Raw genomic sequence first — 18,754 nt, forward strand, 5'->3', positions numbered from 1 at the left:
TATTTTGTGGTAATAACAAGAACAGGGATACATTCTGGAGATCAGTTTGCTAGTGTTCCTTTTCTTTCCTTTCCTGTTGGCAAAATAGAGTCTGTACTCCTTGCTGTAGTTTCTCTACTTTTTCCAGAATGGGGTGGGGGGTGGGGGTCATGTGTAAAATTGGAGAGCTACATAGCATAATTATGGCAACCTTTTTCTCAGATCACTGCCCTAGTATGGAAGGACTTTATGGAATAGTGACTTTTCCTCTGCTATCTTAATTACTGTTTACACCAATTTATTTTCCTGAAAGTTTTTCTGGTCAGGTTCCCTCAGATTTAGGTATCCAACTGGGCAATTTCATGATGACTGTTTTTTCTTTACCCCTGTCAAAGGAGCATCCTTTGGAAGGCCTTTCCGAGCCTCAGTGCCACCTGGGGGTTGAAGACAACATCTGAATGACAGCCTGTCAACTGGAGTCTTCATGTTGGTGTCTTTCTGGTCCTAGCTTGCTTAAGCCTGTCACGTAATTTTTTAAAATTTATTACTGAGGAAATGAAAGAAACAGAAAAGGAAGGATGTCAGAAAGCAGGTTAGTGATAAAATAAGGCCTTGGCAGAGGCTGACCCAGGTACAAGTGCAACTGTCAGAACCTCAGAAGACTACTTACTTCTGCATGCCTCAGTTGCCTCATCTATAAAATGGTTATGATATTAATAGCATCTACCTCATAGGTTGTTGTAAGGATTAATTGAGAAAATATGTTTTAAACCTTCCAGCCCATTGCCTGCCACAAATGATGGCTGCAACACATGTTGATTCCCGTTTCTTTTGAATTTCTACTCTATTTCTTAGCCTCCAAGGTAGTTTGAGAAGATTAGAGACTGATAATTCCATTTCCAAAGACAGTTCAATGAGGATGGCTTAAACAAATCAGGCTGCCCTTAATACCTTTCCTTGCAAAAAAACAAACCAACTAACCATTGAATTTCACTATATTCTAGAGTGTCTGGGATATTCAGAGATCCCCAGGCAAGCCTTTGTCTCTGAAGGAACTATGGACAAGTGGGGAAGAGCAGGGATACCCAATGGACTGAATCTGATCTGGGAAGCCTGGGAAGGGAGAGTAAGTATTCCATCTAGGAAACAGAGGATGGTTTCCTGGCAGAAAACCATGAGGGACTGAGGGGTTTGTTTACTTTTAGGATTTTTCCTGGTGTTCTGTTTCTTGGGGGATATGGCAAAGAGAGAGCCCTTGCAATGAAGTCTGGCTCCTTTTTCCCAGCCCTCAGTACCTGAGAACAAATTACCTGAGAGCTCCTTGAGGACCAAGGACACACTGTTGCTATCTTTGCATCCCCAGCCCTTGGTACACAGCCTTCTCAATAAAGGTTCATTAAATGAATAAATCCCTTAAGGTAGCTGAACACAGCAATGCCATTGTTCCCCAGGCTGGGAGTGAGGGGTTTGGGCACACTAATTTTAGCAGGCCCTCCCAAAGCTCTTCGAGGGCCGGACCAGTTTGGTTGTGTCCATTGTCACCTCCTTAGAACTTGACAGTGTAGGCACCCTAAACACTTGTTATTTAAATCATGAAAAAATACCCCCGTCCTGTCCTCAGAGGTCACAGTCAGCCTGGCAGAGTGAAGAGAGTTCACCAGGAGAGGGGGACTGTCTGGGGTTCCCAAGGACTCTGACAACCCCTGAGCGACCAGAATTCAGTTTCCTTCCTCACTCAGCCCTTTGTTGGAGGCTGTAAGTCACCCTCCCGGCGTCGCCGGGGGGGCGGGGGCGTCCTTGCGCCCCCCGCGGGGGTCCCCAGAGCCCTCACCCTGGAAGGTAACGGGGAGCCGGCGGCACGTGCAGCGGCCGCGGAGGGGGGCTGGGCTCACGCCGCCCTTAGTCAGCAGCCGGCTCGGTGTGGAAACAAAAGCCCATGTCCTCCCTCGGAGTCCGCGGCCGGTCCGCTGCTAGGGGAAAGCCAGCCATGCTGCCCAGCCGGTTAGTGGCTCAACTTACTTCTTCCAGAGCCTGGGACAAAGGGCCCGCAGTTGCACGGGGACGGGTGGGACGTCGCGGAGGGGAACCGGGCGCCCGCCCCGCCCCGCCCCGCCCCGCCCGGCGGCTGGGGCGAGGGGCCGGGGTCCCCGCGCTCTGCGCGCCTTGGTCCGGGGCGACCCGCCTCCGAGCCGGGTCCGGGTGTGCGCAAAGCCGAGGCGCCTTCGCCGCCAGCGCCCCAACGCCAGACGCACCAGGCCCCGGTTTCATGAATGAAATCCAATCGTGCGGATATAAATAGCCGCGAAGGCTGCTAACGTCACAGTGCGAGCGGCGGCCGCCACCGCGGAGAGCTCGGCGCCGGGAGCTCCGCTGCGCGCGCGGGCCGCCCGGGAGCGCGGTGGGGGCCGCCGCCGAGGGGGCTGGGGGAAGGGCGAGCCCCTGTGTCCCCGGGCCCGGCGGCGCGGCCGCGCCCGGCCCGCCCGCCGGCGAGGCAGTGCCATGCTGCCTTTGTGCAAAGTTGGGCGGCGGGCGGCGCGCCGCGCGCAGGGGCCCCGCACACCCGCGACCGCGCGCAGTCGTGGCCGCTGCTGAGTGGCGGGGGGCCCCCGCTCCCCCCAGCCCTTGAAGGCGGAGAGAGCTCGCGTCTCGCTCGGCTTCAGGGTAGGTTCTGTGTCGTGAGTGCGCTGCGGTACGAAACTTCTCGGAGCCGCCGCCGCGGAGCCCCCAGCGCCCCGGCCCCGGCGGGTGGCATGTGGGGGCCCCGGGCCGCAGCGTCCCGAGAGAGAGTTGCGGGACCCAGCTGCCCTCGGAGCCGCCCTGGCCTCTCCGCGAGGCCGGGAACCCTCCCGTCAGAGGGAAATAGAAGAGATTTCTAGGAGCGCCCGCACAGCCGCACCCCTAACTTGGAATTGAGAAAATGAACAACAGGCACCCTTAGGAGGCTGGCTGCGCCAGGGAGGGGGGTGCCGCGCCCACAGGGGGCTCCTTTCCCTGGAAGGACAGTGACGGGGAGCCCGAGGTCCCGAGGGGGGATACGCTCGCCCCTTTGGCCCTCGCACCCCCAGGAGAGCTGGCGGGGCAGCCCGCAGCTTGGCGCCCCCGCCCCCAGCCGTGTCCGTGGAGCCTGTTGTGAGTTGCTGTGACAACGGCGGGAGCTGCCTCGCGGGGCTTGCGGGACCTCCCACCTGGCCTCCCGGTGCTCAGCTTTCGGGGAGATCCGTGGGGGGGCGGCGGGGTGGGGGCGGGGGGGGCAGTGTGCAGACAAGGGAATCCAGCCTCCTCTCCAGAGAAAGAAGTGAGAGGAAGGCACAGCTACGTAAAACTGGATCATCAGACCCTACTGTTGCTGTGCCCCTGCTCCCCCCGGCAGTATCAAACATCTCAACTGAGGAGCAATGTCAATATTTAGACTTGGACGAGCCAGAAAGTTAGAAGGGAGCGCCAGGCACAGGGTTTTGACTTGGCTTTGCACGTCAGCACACAAGCTGTGCCTTTCGAGCTGACTGTACACATTTGCTGGGGGGAGAAATGCATGAAGGTTGAGATATACACAAAGGCGCCCAGACCTTCCTGGGAACATCTAGGAAAACCGAGAGTCTCCTGGGCTTTGAACTTCTCCCGCCTGCGCTTGTTCACACAGCTCTGAGGACCCCAGCCAGATGCTCAACTTGAGATTTCTCCAGATGAGGGCCCTCCCACCCCCAGCTGGGCTGTGTTGAATATTCTATACCGAACTGTGTATCCTCTCTGAACTGCAAAAATACTGCTGTCAGTAGTTTTCATCTTTGTATACCTTCTCTCACTATCAGCAGATATAAATAGCCAATAGTCTCTGTTTGTTTGATCTCAGGAGGGCTCTAGGCTTTTCCAAACATACACAAAATTTGTTTACAAACACTTTAGAAATTTGGAATTACATTTAGTTTCCAATAACTTTGTAGATGCCTAAGAGAGTCTCTGGTTGCTAGAAAATAAACACAGGTTCTTTTCAGTGTAAATAACATCTGCATACTACTCTGCAGGTGGAGTGGGCAGTAAATTATTACATTAAACAAGGTTTCCTCTGAGATTCCTGGATCGTATTTGGACATATTAGTGGGAAAGGGGTTTAACCAGTCCAATCCAATGTGGGAGACTGAAAAGTAATTAGGAAGCAATAAAATCACAGTCAGTATTCTTCTAAACTTGCGCATAGATTGTTATTTTCTGAAACTTTGAAGGTAGTGTAAACTGAAGTACGAAAGTCTGTGTGTAATCAAGAGGTGGAAATAGAAACAGGTAGTTCTGTGTCATTGCTTCAATAACACAGCTTATTGACTATCGAAATATCATTTACTAGGAAAAAAACAGAACCGTTTGGACTTCTGCTTATGACAATATTATCTAAAAATATTATTTTGGAGGAATAGCATGTCCTATTCTATGACTTCTATATTGTAAAATGCCTGTAAGGCTTTCCTTGTTCCTATCCTTGGGTTTGTGGCCAAATGCTTTTTTTGTAACATCCCCAAATGTTCAGAAGTATATTTTAACAAATGCTACAAAATGTTAACTTAGCTATTTCAGAATGTATTTGACCCAAAGAAATGCTACTTTAACACTGGCATCTAGCAAAAGTAAAGGAGATGCTGCCCCTTTTGGGGGGAAAAAAGAAAACAAAGTCTGTTGAAATTGTTAGTGGCTCCTCATGTGCTCCTGACAAGCAGTCAATAGGATTTATAAAGTATTTCTCTCTTTTATGTAGGTAAGTCCAGCTGTGAGCAGAGTGTTGGGTTCTTCACCTCCAGCAAGCCAGGTTAGTGTCTCTGTACAAACCCGTGACCACAGATTACATCTTGTGTCTAATTCTGAGCATGCATTTTAGAACAGGTTACTTAGTTTGTCTTAAAACAGTTTGTCTTTGTCATCTTTTAATGGAATCATTTATGAACATCATAGGTTCAAGGATTGTTAACATTATTCTATTTACTCTGTGAGTAAAATGGTACTAAAGTGGAACTTGAATCAGTTTGTCCTTTATAAGACTTTGGGGAGGGGGGTCAGAGGGGTAGTAAAAGTGGTGCCTCGGTAGCTGAGGATACTGGAGAAGATCTGGGTGCTTGATAATTAAGGTTTTACTTCTATCCTAATCTTAGCACTCTAGAGCTAGAAGAAACTTGATATAAGCGTTCTTTACCTTTATGTTCTCATTCTGCATCTAAAAAACACCCTGTAATGTGAAGTTACTCTCTTGATCCCCAAACAACAGGGGAGGAATTGGAAGTTCAGAGAGTTTAGATAATATGTTCAATTCCTAGTTCTAGTAAATAGAAGAAATAGGATTTTAAAAAAAGTTATATCTTATTCTAAAACCTAACTCTAATGGAAAAAATATTCTCCAATAGGGGAACTGGGACCAAGAAAAATTAAGTGACCTGCCCAATATTACGTGGTAATTACAGCTGATATTATACAGCTGTTACAAAAAAGTAAATAAATTTTATTTTCTAACATAAAACAGAAATAATAAATATTTATGTCTACTTTCTGGCATGGGACTGTCAAATATTTAAGTAAGTTTTTGTCATGAGATCTCTGGTCTGAGGAACTTACAAACAGATTTAAAAGGTAAGATTGAAAACATTCTTGTATGAAAAATTTGAGAGTAAATCAAGATGAGACATACCAAGAGGCCAAATGGGAGGTCACTGGTACATTTACGAGAAGTTCAGCATTTTCTTTGCTGTGGGATTACTTTGTCATTGGGAAAATAAAATCCAGTACATATTTTATTTGGATAGACAATAAATGGGTGAGAGTTTAGGAAAAGACAGAATGTGGAATTTCAACTTAACAGGGAGAGACTTTGCAGTCATTTAGAACCACTAAATTACAGTATCTCAAACTCAAAGGTGTTATTGCTTCAGAAAAGCATTGTAACAAAATTGTGAGCTATTTGAATCTGCATAGCATCTTTGAGAAAGCATTACAATTTGGCATGTTGCTTAAAAGTACTGTATTCCTTTTCTTTTTTTAAAAATATATCTTTATTGATTTCAGAGAGAGGAAAGGAGAGGGAGAGAGAGAGAGAAAGATCAACGATGAGTCATTGATCGAGCCCACAACCCGGGCATGTGCCCTAAAGGGGAATCGAACCCCGATCACCTGGATCCCAGGTCGACCGCTGAGCCATGCCCGGCCGGGCTCTATTCCTTTTCAAACCTCAATTTGTCTGAAATGTGCCATGTAATCGATTTGGATACATAAAAGATAAATCCCAACCAAAGTCCTGAAAATAGCCAATATTTATAGATTAAGTAAGAAATTATCAGTTTTTGCCTGGTTGATAGCCCTCTCTTCCCCCTTTTCCCTACTTTTTGTAGAGTAATTTGTAACAGTTGTTAATCCTTCTTAGAGAGTATTATATAAAGGGGTAATAAAAAAGAAAAGAAATGGAAACAGATTACTAAAGAAAACCTTGATATAGCATCTTTTTATCTTTTTTTAATGTACTGATACTACCAACTCAAGCTAATAGCCCTAAAAGCTTAATTAGTTAAGAAATACTTTTAAGCATTTAAGGGGTAGTTATAAGCTGTCCCATAACAGCTTTGTCCTGTATAAATTGTTATATAGTGGATCATTTCAAAATAGGTCATAAGAGCACTATTATACTGGGAAGATCCCATTACAGGTTGAAACCCCAGCATCAACCGATATTTGGTCATAAGCATATCAGTATAAAAACTACAAACCTACAATTACCTAAAGAGTAATCCTTTCCTATTATTCAAACATAACAGCCCCATACTCTATTTAAAAAGAAAAAAAATTAGCCCAACTGGCATAGCTCAGTGGTTGGGCATCGACCTAGGATCCAGGAGACTGTCGTTCAATTCCCACATGCCAGGGTTGTGGGCTCGATCCCTAGTCAGGGTGTGTAGGAGGCAGCTGATCAATGAACCTCTCTCATTGATGTTTCTCTCTCTCTCTCCTTCTCCCCTCTCTGAAATCAATAAAAAATACATTTTTTAAAAAAAATTATACTCTGATAGCACCAAAAGATCCTAGAATTTGTGTAATATCTCTAATGATAATTATCAGTCATTGCTTTTTTGGACTTCACAAAGCTGTAGTTAATATGCTCAACTTATCTCAAAACATGGCTGGAAACATTTGAAATTGTACTGCGTTTTTTGCTCAGGAAATTTATGTGTATAAAACAGAATTTTATTTTTTTTAATCTTTCTGTTGGTCTTCCTTTTAGAAAATAAGCAGTTCAGTCTCATTATTTGGAGGTCTCACTTGGGCTTCATGTAATGGGGTTGGTTCAAAGAGTTCAGGTGATTTGAATTTGGTTCTTGGGTTCATCTTCTTTTCTCCATCCAAGCCTTGACCAACCTCACAACACCAAAAAGAAACTTGGAGAAAGAAATAAAAATAAGTCACAAGAAGTGGTGTATGTAGAAAGCGGCAGGAAGTGGCAGAGTGTGTGAGTATCGGGGGAGGAGAGGAGGAAAGGGAAAGCTTTGATGGTTAGTTATATGTCAGCATCAGAATTGTTTGTTTTTTTATTATCTAAACAAAGTGAGTCGCCTTCTTCTCTTCCTAGAGTCTTTCGTTCCTGTGCACATAGGGCAGAAATTGGGCAATGGGCAAAAAAACACTGAAATGAATTGTGGGTATGACAGCACGCTTTCCAAATGTCCAAGGACACTCTTCTCTTTGAATACTTTGATAAGGGTTTATCCACTAAGAGGTGAATTAGAAAGTTAAAAAGAAAAAAAAAGAGAGATGCTAATAGGTCCAGAAGAAGCAATTACATTGCTTCATTCTGTACCTGAGTTTATTTATTGCACAGACATGGTCATGACAAGTGCCCAGTGCTAATGAGGTTACCATCTCAAGTTCCATCCCACGGGAGAAATTTCCTTTGAGTTGTTACACAATCATAGTCCCAACCCCTAATGACCACTGAAATAACAATAACCAGCACTTATTATGCTCCTACGAGATGCCAGACACTGTACTACATTACAGCTAATATTCATTATAAATTTCAATTTACAGAAGCAAAAAATGGAACTAGATATGTTAAGTAAAAGAGCTAATAGGAGGTAGAGCATGGATTTTCACCCAGATCTAAGAACTTGAATATATATTTGTTTTAAAGGAACACCTAGAAATAAAAACGACATTTTATTCCAGGTTACTCTTGCTGATGTTTTTTGTTGTTTTTTTAATTAATGTAATTTGAATCACATAGCAGGCTTGTCTCAACAAATTTGTTAGCTCTTCAGGTCATCTCTAATATATTTTGATGGAAATCTCTAACTTAAACAGTTGAGTCATGGAGGGTTGAATCATAGATCCAGAAAAGTTCTTAAGGATACTTAATCCAACCTCATGTAGATGAAAAACCTGCCACCTAGAGAAGTAGTATAACTTACCCACTGTCATAGTTAATAAGTGATACATCTGGAATGGAACCCAGATTTCCAAGTCCCAGCCCAGGGCTCAATTCTGTTACATAACACTGGCAGAAAAATGCCAAGTCGTCTAAGTCCTCTCAACTTAGCCAAAATTACAACTATCATTGTGAAATATATCTGAAACCAAAGATGCATTCAGAAATGGGCAATAAGAGGATCCAGCAGTGTAAAGATATGTTGGATATTAGGAAAGCTCTCACTTACCTTATTGATGTCGATATAGAGCAATCCTTTCCTATTATTCAGAACATAACAGCCCCATACTCTGATCCCTGCCAAGCTGTCTTTGTTGAGCAATCTGTTTTAATCACGTAAGGAGCTATTGAATTTTGTCTGTGGAGCTCCAGATTTTTATTTACTATGTGACATTGCTGAAATACTTCCTTGGACCTCATTTTGCTAATCTGTAAAATGGGGATGGTATCACCTCCCCCAGAGGATTATGAAGATGTTATAAAATTACACGTCGAGCACATAGTAGATGTTCAATAAAGGCCCTTTCTCTTTTTGACCTTCCTAGATTATTTCAAGGGAAAATGTTATATAACACATTAGGGCAGTGATCTCATTTCACCCCCAAATGTACTGGAGTCATTTGAATTCTGATATTGCAAGGGATGGTTGTAGTAACCTTTTTTCTTGGGCAAAAACAGGCACGATGGTCTCTCTGGGTACCAGTGGCCCCGTCGCAATTACGTTTGATTTGTTTCCTTCACATCCTAGGGTTGCCAGAGTTTACTTGAATTATTTTGCTGTTCCAGTTTCTGCTGCAACTAATCCCAAGCTCCTCTTGGAGATTTGTGGCTCTCATTTCCTTCCAGACACTGTTTAAGTACCTAACGTGTTTTCCACATAGACCTTTGCATCTCAAAGCAACTACAATATTTTCAACCAAGTAACTAAGAAATATTCCCAGAGAATATTATTGCCAGTAGAACACTTTTGCTTTCCGTCTCAAAATATGTGACACTTTCCTGCCATCATTTCAATTAATGTGAGCATTGAGTGTTCTCTGTGTGCCGGCCCTGTCTTTTCTTTTTGTTCTGTGTTGCTGACTGATATAGTGGTAGGAAAAGCATGAGCACTACAATTTCCCTCTTTTGCCCTCAGCACTTGATAACTACCCTGGCCTAAATTACATCTCTGGGAAGTGTTTCATCACACTCCTCTCCCCAGCTGCCACATTTTGTCATGTGGCACTTGCTGCCCTGCTTTGAATTTTCGGAGCCAAGTTATGGCACGGTGTCCTGTTCATCACGTTCATGGAGGAAAGCTGCTGTTGTGATTTTTTTCTTTCTTGTACTTTTCCCCCCCTTTTTAAATTAATAATTCAAGTGGCCTAGAATAACCTTTATGTTCCTAGTGGCACAGTTTCCCTTTTAATATTTGACAAATGTATATTGCAAGATGTAGGTCCTTTCCTTCAGGTTTAGGGCTAGCAATTATGTATTTACCCCAGTGCTGTGACGCGCTAAACTGGTTCTAGATGCTTAACGATCACTAATTGCTAGATTCTCCCTAACCTTATTATTAATCTTAAATTGGTTGTGTAAATTTCAGTTCATACCAAGGAGTTCACTTTTAAAAGAGTGCTTCTCAAACTTTACTGTGCATTCAAGTCTCCTGGGCACCTTGATAAAATGCATATTCTGACTCAGGAGTTCTGGAGTGAAACAGGAGATTATTCTCACAAGCTTCCCATTGATGCCAGTGCTGCTGGTATGAGAACCACATGTTGAGCAGTGAGGTTCTAAACTGTACTCGTTACTATAGCTTATGCTAAAATTCATGCCTTACAGGCCCTAAACTCCCACCTTATTTTGATGGCTTGCTTCTTAAATCATAATAGAGAGCACTGGAATCTTAAACATGGAAGGAATGTAGGCAGAGGTGTGCTGGTAAATCAGCCAGCTCTCTGGGGGGAAAAAATGCATTTATGTGCATACATAAGTTGATTATAAATTGTACTGACATAAAGAATGTGTGTAACATAAAATTTACAAATAATAATAAAATATACAATACTCTTTATTGTAAATTCCGTTTTAACCCACTGGGTTTCACAGAATGTTTGTTGGTTTTTGAAGAACTCTTCTATCCAAAGCCTACCTAGGATACAATTGATGTAGAGTGTAATTACCATGTAAATGTTGGCTGATAGTTTCCTTTATGTTAATGAGTAAGACAAAGTTGAAACAACAAAGACATATGTCAGATCTGTATACATTCGTTCAAAATATGAATGATTTCTTTACTAAACCAGATAATAGCTTTTAAATACTGTAAGGGTATTTCCTTAAATGTACTGTTCACAATGTAACGGCCGCGTATATAACACATTTTTAAGTTGAATTTGCATCATTAACGTTTTTTAATCATTTTCTTAAGACAGTCAACAGACCAGTAAAGCTATTGCGTAGTAGTTGCTAACTTCTGTGGTATAAATACTCCCACCATAGCCAGTTTCAAGCTATCATTGTGACTGAGCATGGAGTTGGGGAGAGACAGAACAGTAACACACCACTATACAGTATTTCCACCATGCATACAAAATCTGCATAAATAACCTCAAAAATACAGACAACAGTAAAATGTAGTAAAATAAATAGTAAATGATGAGTTTTGAGTGTTTACTACCTTTCCTTTAGTATAATGTATTTAATCAAAACTTTATATAATTTAATTTTTAATACTGACCCTATTTTAACAGGCTTGCAAAAATCCTAAAAATTTAACAGCTGGTTCTCATGGACTAACAGTGGCTGGCTCCAGCACACCACTAGATGTAGATTATCTGGTCCCGTGATCCTCAACCTTTGCTGTACATTGGAACACCCCAGGAATTATATAACCTACAATCTTAGTAGATCTGCACTGGGGCCCAGGAATATGAATATAAAACATGTTATTGAAGTGTACCTTATTTCAAGAAAAACATACAAATCCTAAGTATATAACTTAAAGAATCTTCACAATCTGAACACACCCACGTAACTGGCACCTACATACAGAAACAGAATATCACCACCCAGAAGGCTTTTTTAAACCAAGGGAGATAACTACTGTCTTGATTTCTAATACCATAGATTAGTTTAACCTGATTCTGAGCTTTTATAGACACAAAATCTATTTTGTGTCAGGCTTTTCACCCTCAATATTGTGTTTGTGAGATGTAGCAGCAGTTCATCCATTTTTGGTGCTGTGTAATATTTCATTTTATAAATAGATCTCAATTTCTTATTTATTTATTTATTTATTTATTTATTTATTTATTTATTTATTTATTTATTATCTATTCTACCATTGATGAGTTGTTTCCAGTTGTTGGCTAATATAAATAATGCTGCCAAGAACATTCTTGTAAAGAAGGAATATTTAAAACAGAGCAAAGTCCCCCAATGGTTCTAATGAACGGCCAATGTCTTGATTGCCTTCTCTACACTTCCTCTCCCCTCTTTTATTTCTCATATAGTATGGCCAAGGCCATTGACTCTTTTGTGTGAATGTATTTTAGTACCGTAAGCCATGAAGCTGTGCTTCCTTTCAGTACACTATGTTCTCTTGACTCTTCTCGTATAGGTTCACCAACTTCCTGTTTTATCAAGACATCTGCTCTTGTGCACTCTAAACAGAGATGAAATTTGGCCTCACATCAATAGCATGCAGGAATAACAGGCATGGTGGAAATGCACCAAGGCTCAATTTGGCAGCTGATCATTAAGGCTCCTAGAAAGAGGCTTCAAAGAAGGGAAATTGTTTCCCTTTGTGAGTGTAAAACAAAAATCAACAGTGAACCCTTAGAATACTTCAGATTTTTAAAAATCTGTTTATTTGAAGTAGACTAAGGACTCTCTTCTGAAAGAGAATTGAAATCCTTCAAAGTCAGATGACTTGATCTGAAGAGATTGGAGAAGGAGATGATCTCATTGTCTTGTTCCTACCCCCCCTTGTTCAGCAGGGGGATTTTTGCTGCACTGTTCTAGGCCAAGTGACTGTGTGGTTTTCTTGTTTGGGCCTATTGAGATGTTAGATTCTTCTCTGACATAAATCAAGGGAGCTGAATGACCCCGAGTTCTAAAATGATATTGATGATAAGTGGGATGCCTGCTCAGAAGTGAAAGAAAGTTTCCAGGAGCAGCAAGGCTATTTCCTACTATATGAAAGGCACTTCACATACAGCTCTCAAGGTATATAGAGAGAAGGTCAAGAGTAGACATTAATTCCACAGAATAAAAGAATATTCTAGTCCCTGGTTTTCTACTTCCCACCCTCACTTTTTTTGTAAAATTCTTTGTTACAAAAGAACACATGTCCTTGCTGTACATTGGAACACCCCAGGAATTATATAACCTACAATCTTAGTAGATCTGCACTGGGGCCCAGGAATATGAATATAAAACATGTTATTGAAGTGTACCTTATTTCAAGAAAAACATACAAATCATAAGTATATAACTTAAAGAATCTTCACAATCTGAACACACCCACGTAACTGGCACCTACATACAGAAACAGAATATCACCACCCAGAAGGCTTTTTTAAACCAAGGGAGATAACTACTGTCTTGATTTAGTAGTTATCTATAGATATGAAATATATAGATATGAAAAATATATAGATATGAAAATATATAGATATGAAAAATAGTAAAATATATAGATATATAGATATATATAGATATGAAAAATAGTAAAATCAATTATAATAGTAGATATATATAGATATGAAAAATATATAGATATGAAAAATAGTAAAATCAATTATAATAGTAGTTGGCATTCATATTTTAATATATGTCTATCCATGTGTATGTTTAGGCACATAATTTTTAAGGAATGGTATTACTCTATAAATATTTTTGTAATCTTTTTTCTTTAAAGATTTCCCATGAATATCTAACTGTAACAATAAATGTACTCCTATAACACATTTTTGGTGGCTATATACTCTCCCATGATATGGACATTTATTGTTGTTGCTTTTTAACCAATCCCCTGTAGTTGCATTTCTGAAATTGTTTCCGCAAGTAGTGATATGGTGAACATTATTTTAGTGGAATCCTTTTGTATATTCTAATTATTTTTCTAGGAATAAAATCTTAAAACTGATGGAAGTTATGGACATTTTAGAGTCTTTTGAATGCCAATTGCACTCCTGAATAATGGGATCATCTTCCTTTTCATAAATAGTGCCTCATCCTGCTTTTTAAAAATGTACAGTCTTTCATGTAATAACTCCTACCAAGAGGTGGAAGGTATAGGAACATGTTCTGAAAATAGTAGATAGAATCTATATTGATGTCAGCTAACAACCTTAAATAAAATATGAGATTTTACGGAGTCTGGTTTTTGTCCACGAGCACTTTTGCATTTATGCACTAACTTTGCTAGGAAATTCTAGGGGGAACAAAACAGTTCTCCTCATTTGCTTCAATCAGAGCATAACCTAATCCCAACTGTCATATTGTAGTCTCATCAATGATTAAATGCAGTTGTTTGATTGTCATCATATATGAAGGTTTCACAGCAAGTGGTCTCTCTGGTACTACAAAAGCTGACCCAGGGACATCTTTAGAGAATGCTTTCAATGAGCAAGTGGCTACAGAGCACTACAGAGACTTTTCTTCATAAGGATGGATTTTTAAGCATGTCTTTTTTACAGACTGGATATTAGCTTTCTTACACAGCACTTACAACTTTGACTGTTTAAAGACTCAACCAATACTTTAATTATTAATTCTTGACAAAGCATCTAGATTCAGCCCTTAGCAAAGGCTCACCCACATCAGGACCACAAGTCCTCCAAAATCAATGTGTAGGGAGAGTCCTTTGGTGCTATTTTAACTTTAAAAAATTATTGAAGCACAACATACATAGCAAAATGTGTCAAGATCGCAAGTGTACAGTTTGATGAAATTTTGCAAATGAAACCTACCTATGTAACCAGCACCTAAATCAAGACCATGAGCATTCCACTTCTGTTCACCACCCCACTGCGCCCTCAGTGCGCTTGAAATGCTTCATATTTTATGTCCAGGGTAAGTCATTTATTTATAGAGTTTGATTTTTCACTGAACTCTTTATATGAGCTAGCTGCAGTCAGCTTTGCCCAAGCTCTCTCTTATATAACTGAAAACATGTAGATTCTGCCTTTCCAGGTAAAGATTATAACATAAATTTTCACACTGAGTGTATATCAATATGTGTTTGTGATTTGCAACTACACAAACACACTTGCTTACAAACAAGTTAGTAACTTCTTCTTAATAAATATAAAGCTGAATTATACTATATTGATCCACGCTTTGACATCTCTCATTTGATTGCCACACAGTAGTCCCTGTGCTATGTTTCCAAACAATTTTCTTAAAATTGCTCATTTCAGTACTATAAGTATTCTCTTTGAACACTCAAAATTTAAAAGCCAAGAATTTTTCATCTTCTCTTTGAAGTAGAATTGTAGGTATGTGTCCTGGGTGTCCACACCTGTCTCATTATATCATTCAATTTTTGTCTGATACTCAGCAAGATATCGTTTAAATTCCTGTGTTATTTTTAGTTGAGAGTTTGAGTCAGAAAATAAAGCAGGTTTAACAGCCTCACTATGCTTTATAAATATGTGGTTTTGAAAAATAATATATGTATCATCAAAAATCATTTATTATTTTTGGATTATATCATTGTAGCCTTAGAATTAATAATCAAGGGTTACACTTACATGCTCATTAGTTTTTTTTTAAAGCTAAAATATGTTTCCCATTATAGAAGTAATACATCTAAAAATGTTATTCAATCATAAAAAGTAATAAAGCACTAACACTTGCTGCAACACAAATGAACTTGAAAACATGCTAAGTAGAAGCCAGACACTAAAGGCACATATTGTACAATTCCATTTATAAAAAATATCCAGAATAGGGAAATCCATGGAGAGAGAAAGTGGTTTCCAGAGCTGGGAAGACAGGGAACGGGAATGGCTGCTTATGGGCACAAAGTTTCTTTTTGAGATTATGAAAATGTTCTAGAATTAGATAGTGGGAATAGTTGTACAACTTAGTGAATATAATAAAACACTCTGAATTGTACACTTTAAAAAGGGGAGTTTTATGGCATGTGGGTTTTATCTCAACTTACCAAAGAAAGGTAATATATTTTCACTGTAAAAAATTTGGAAACCAAAGGAAAATAGAAAAACAGCAACAAGTTCTAGTCGCAGTCACTGTTATCTGTTTAGTATCTCCTTTCCATTTTTCCTCCGTGTGTTGTTGCAGGAGGAAGAAGTTGGTGTTGCTTCTCTTTAGATGAAAGAGACGCAATTATTAAATTACAAGTATTCACATATTAATGCGCACCCGTTCCCCCTCCCCCCAAAAAAGGGTGGGTCCCAAGGAAGATCCATTTAGTTGGCTAGGGGGAATCATGGATAGAAATGCAATTAAGAGAAGAGAGAGCAATGGGCGGAGCTGGAGGAGGGGAAGAAGCAGCACCTGAAGGGAAAAGATCCGGGGTCCGTCCCGAGAGCCAGTGACACAGATTTGAGCAGTTGCCATAAGACGTGGAACTCTTTCTAGGAATTTGCTGCCAGATGCCTGATGTATTATGTAAACCACAGTTCAGATGTGCCACTGTGCTGAGATGGTACTTCCAGTGAAAGAATGAGGGAAAAGTCCTAATTTTATTCAAGTTACACATATTTGCTTATTTTATGTAGTTGTCATCAACTAAAGTTCAGATTACTAGCCTGCATTTTCCTTTTAATAGCAAAACAGTAGCATTTCTCTATATTATTGCAAGCTCAGCATAAACAATATTAAATAATGACAATCTTAATAGATAAGACTTATTGAGCCTTCTCTGCATGGCAGGCACAGTGATTAAAATATTTTACAAGCATTATCTAACTTAATCTTCACAACGACCCATTTCGGGAGGTAATTATCCCCAGTTTACAAATAAGGCTTAGAGAGATTAAGTAATTTGCCCACTTACAGCCTCAACGGCTATTAGTTTATATAGTTGCATTATCTTCTTTTGCATGATCAAGGACATGGATCAGATTCTTCTCTAAATTTTTTTCCTGTTTCTTATAGCATATCTACTTCAGTAGACCTTTCCTCTGTGACTTTATCTAATTGCCTGTGCTTTGCTATATGTCAGGGTTTTTAACAGACCATATGTTGAATGGCCTCTGCTTATTCCATTCATATAAGAAAAGATTCATGCTGGACAAAAATCGAAGTATATTCCAAATGCTTGGATAACCTTAGGCTCTGTCAGAGAGCAAGGTAGGGTCTTTAGTGACCCAGGAACCCACCCAGCTCTGGAGTGCACAAACGAAGCTATTCAGTGTGGTACAGGTTGGCAGAACTTTTGAAGGTGAGATAAGGACATTGGTGAGTAATGTCATCACTGAAGATGTTGCACCCCCTCACCCCACTCCCTCCCACAAGATCCATCACTCCTGTTGCAATGTCAACTGAAATGGCCTGGTTGATTGAGCAGGCTGGAGGAAGCAAAAACTAAGCCTTTTCCATGCTCAGTGCTATCTGTCTGGTCCATTCTAAGCAAGGGACAGTCACTGACATGTCAGTTTCCTAATGGCTTTCCAGTGGCCCCACAACCTACTCTTTCCACCCTTGTCCCGAGTCAGGCCAGCTCTCATTATTGCACTTCAGGGGCATCTGTGTCAAAGAGCATCGCACTTTCCGCCCAGGCAAACTGGTCCCTATGGCAATGGGCAGTCTGCTGGTTTTCAGTGGCTTTCTCTCTTGGCTCCATAGAAAGGAATTTGGCAGAAACCCTTTGAATTTCTGGTATAAGATTACTCCTCCTGAGTTTCTGGTAGTGTTGTGAAGTCTTTTATCTGTATAGAATAAAGTTAATTTTAGTGAGATGTGGGTAGAGGGGAATCCAAGGCGCCTGTTCTTTCAATGCTATCTTGCCTTGAAGTCCAGCTAATTGCCTCTTGTGCTGTGGCTCTTTTAGGCACAGATTGATCTCCCTCATTCAAGACTCACTTTCATTTGGATTATAAATTGTCCTCCATATGTAGTGGATACGTGTGCCTCCCAAACCCTTTTTTCCAGCCAGGTAATGGTTCACTAAAAAGGGTTAGGAATTTCTTGAATTAAGATGTTAAAGTCTAAAAGCAGGTGAGAACTTTGTGAGACCCTTATATGTAAATGTTATTAAGATTCATAACTTGGCTCTAGGCACTAGAGTATAATAAATGATCACATTCCTTTTTCTAAATCACATTTGGCCCTAAACCACTCCAGCCAGCCTATATTGGGGCTCTCTCCTGCCCCCTCCTTTCCTTTTGGTGAAGGGGCCTGGTCCTTGGTCCCTGGTGGTTCCCATGGTTACTGATGCTTTTCCTGATGGGGAGCCATGGCTAGTGTGATGCCATCTGTCAAACACTGCTCTCATGATGAGTCACACAGATGTCCCTCAAGGTGTTCCTCTCGCTGACTGCAGGCTTAGCCACATGCTGCTGCTTTCGAGGCCATGGGCTTAATGATCATTCATTAGAGATAGCCGAGTGCAAGTTCTTTGCCAGCCCCAGGTGGAAGTTTCCCTAAGGAGGGTGGAGTGACTGTACTTTTATATTCTATTGAATTAATGTTTATTGAAAGCCACATAAGGCCAAGGCACTGAGAAAAGATTTGAGGATTTAACAATGAATAACAGTTTCAGTTGTCAAAAATTTTTAATCCAGTGGCATGAAAACAAAATACACATAAACATGATTGTCAATATTACAATGCAGAGTTTGATAAATACAGAATAAAGGAAGCATGTTTTAAGTGCATCTTCTTCCAAAATGTAACTTGTGCCTGTCTACTTTGCTATGTCTCAGCTGATTCCACCCTGGTCCAAGCCGCCATCCTTTCTCTCCCGGAGAATTTCGGAGCATCCTACCTGGCCCTTCTGCCACTGCTCATATTCCCCACAATGTGTTCTCCACACAGCAGCCTCAGTGATACCTATAAAAAGCAAATGAGAACCTGTTACTCTTCTGCCTACAGCTATTCAGTGGCTTCTCACTGATGTGAGAATAAATCCATTTATTTAAATCCACCTATTCTCTTTTAGAATAAAATCCAAACGCCTGACTGGCCTGAAAGGCCGGGTATGATCTCACCCTGCCTGCCTTTCTAACCTTCCCTCTCATCAGTTCCCCTCCTTCGAGCTTTTCTGGGCCTGCTTCCTTTCCCGTCTCATGACTGGGTCCTTCTCATTCCCCTGACAGCCGAAAAATGGGGCTTCCTCTTAGAGGCTGCCTTTGACTTCCCAGCAAGCCC

The 18,754-nt window shown here is 41.0% G+C and overlaps 1 protein-coding gene across 3 annotated transcripts in view; it reads left to right on the forward strand.

Moving 5' to 3' along the window:
• The first annotated feature begins 2,545 nt into the window (after positions 1–2,545).
• RHOBTB1 (Rho related BTB domain containing 1) overlaps positions 2,546–18,754 on the forward strand; it is a 61,302-nt gene continuing 45,093 nt past the window's right edge. For 2 of the 3 annotated variants that reach the window (XM_087824406.1, XM_087824407.1), the window contains exons 1-2: positions 2,546–2,640; positions 4,724–4,774. The gene's annotated coding sequence lies outside the window, so the exon portion shown is untranslated. Of the gene's footprint in view, positions 2,641–3,585; positions 3,748–4,723; positions 4,775–18,754 lie in introns of those variants that run through there. The other variant, XM_016220799.2, reaches the window with a different exon arrangement.

Source organism: Miniopterus natalensis, chromosome 14 (genome assembly GCF_054644295.1).
Source record: "Miniopterus natalensis isolate mMinNat1 chromosome 14, mMinNat1.hap1, whole genome shotgun sequence".
NCBI lineage: Eukaryota > Metazoa > Chordata > Mammalia > Chiroptera > Miniopteridae > Miniopterus > Miniopterus natalensis.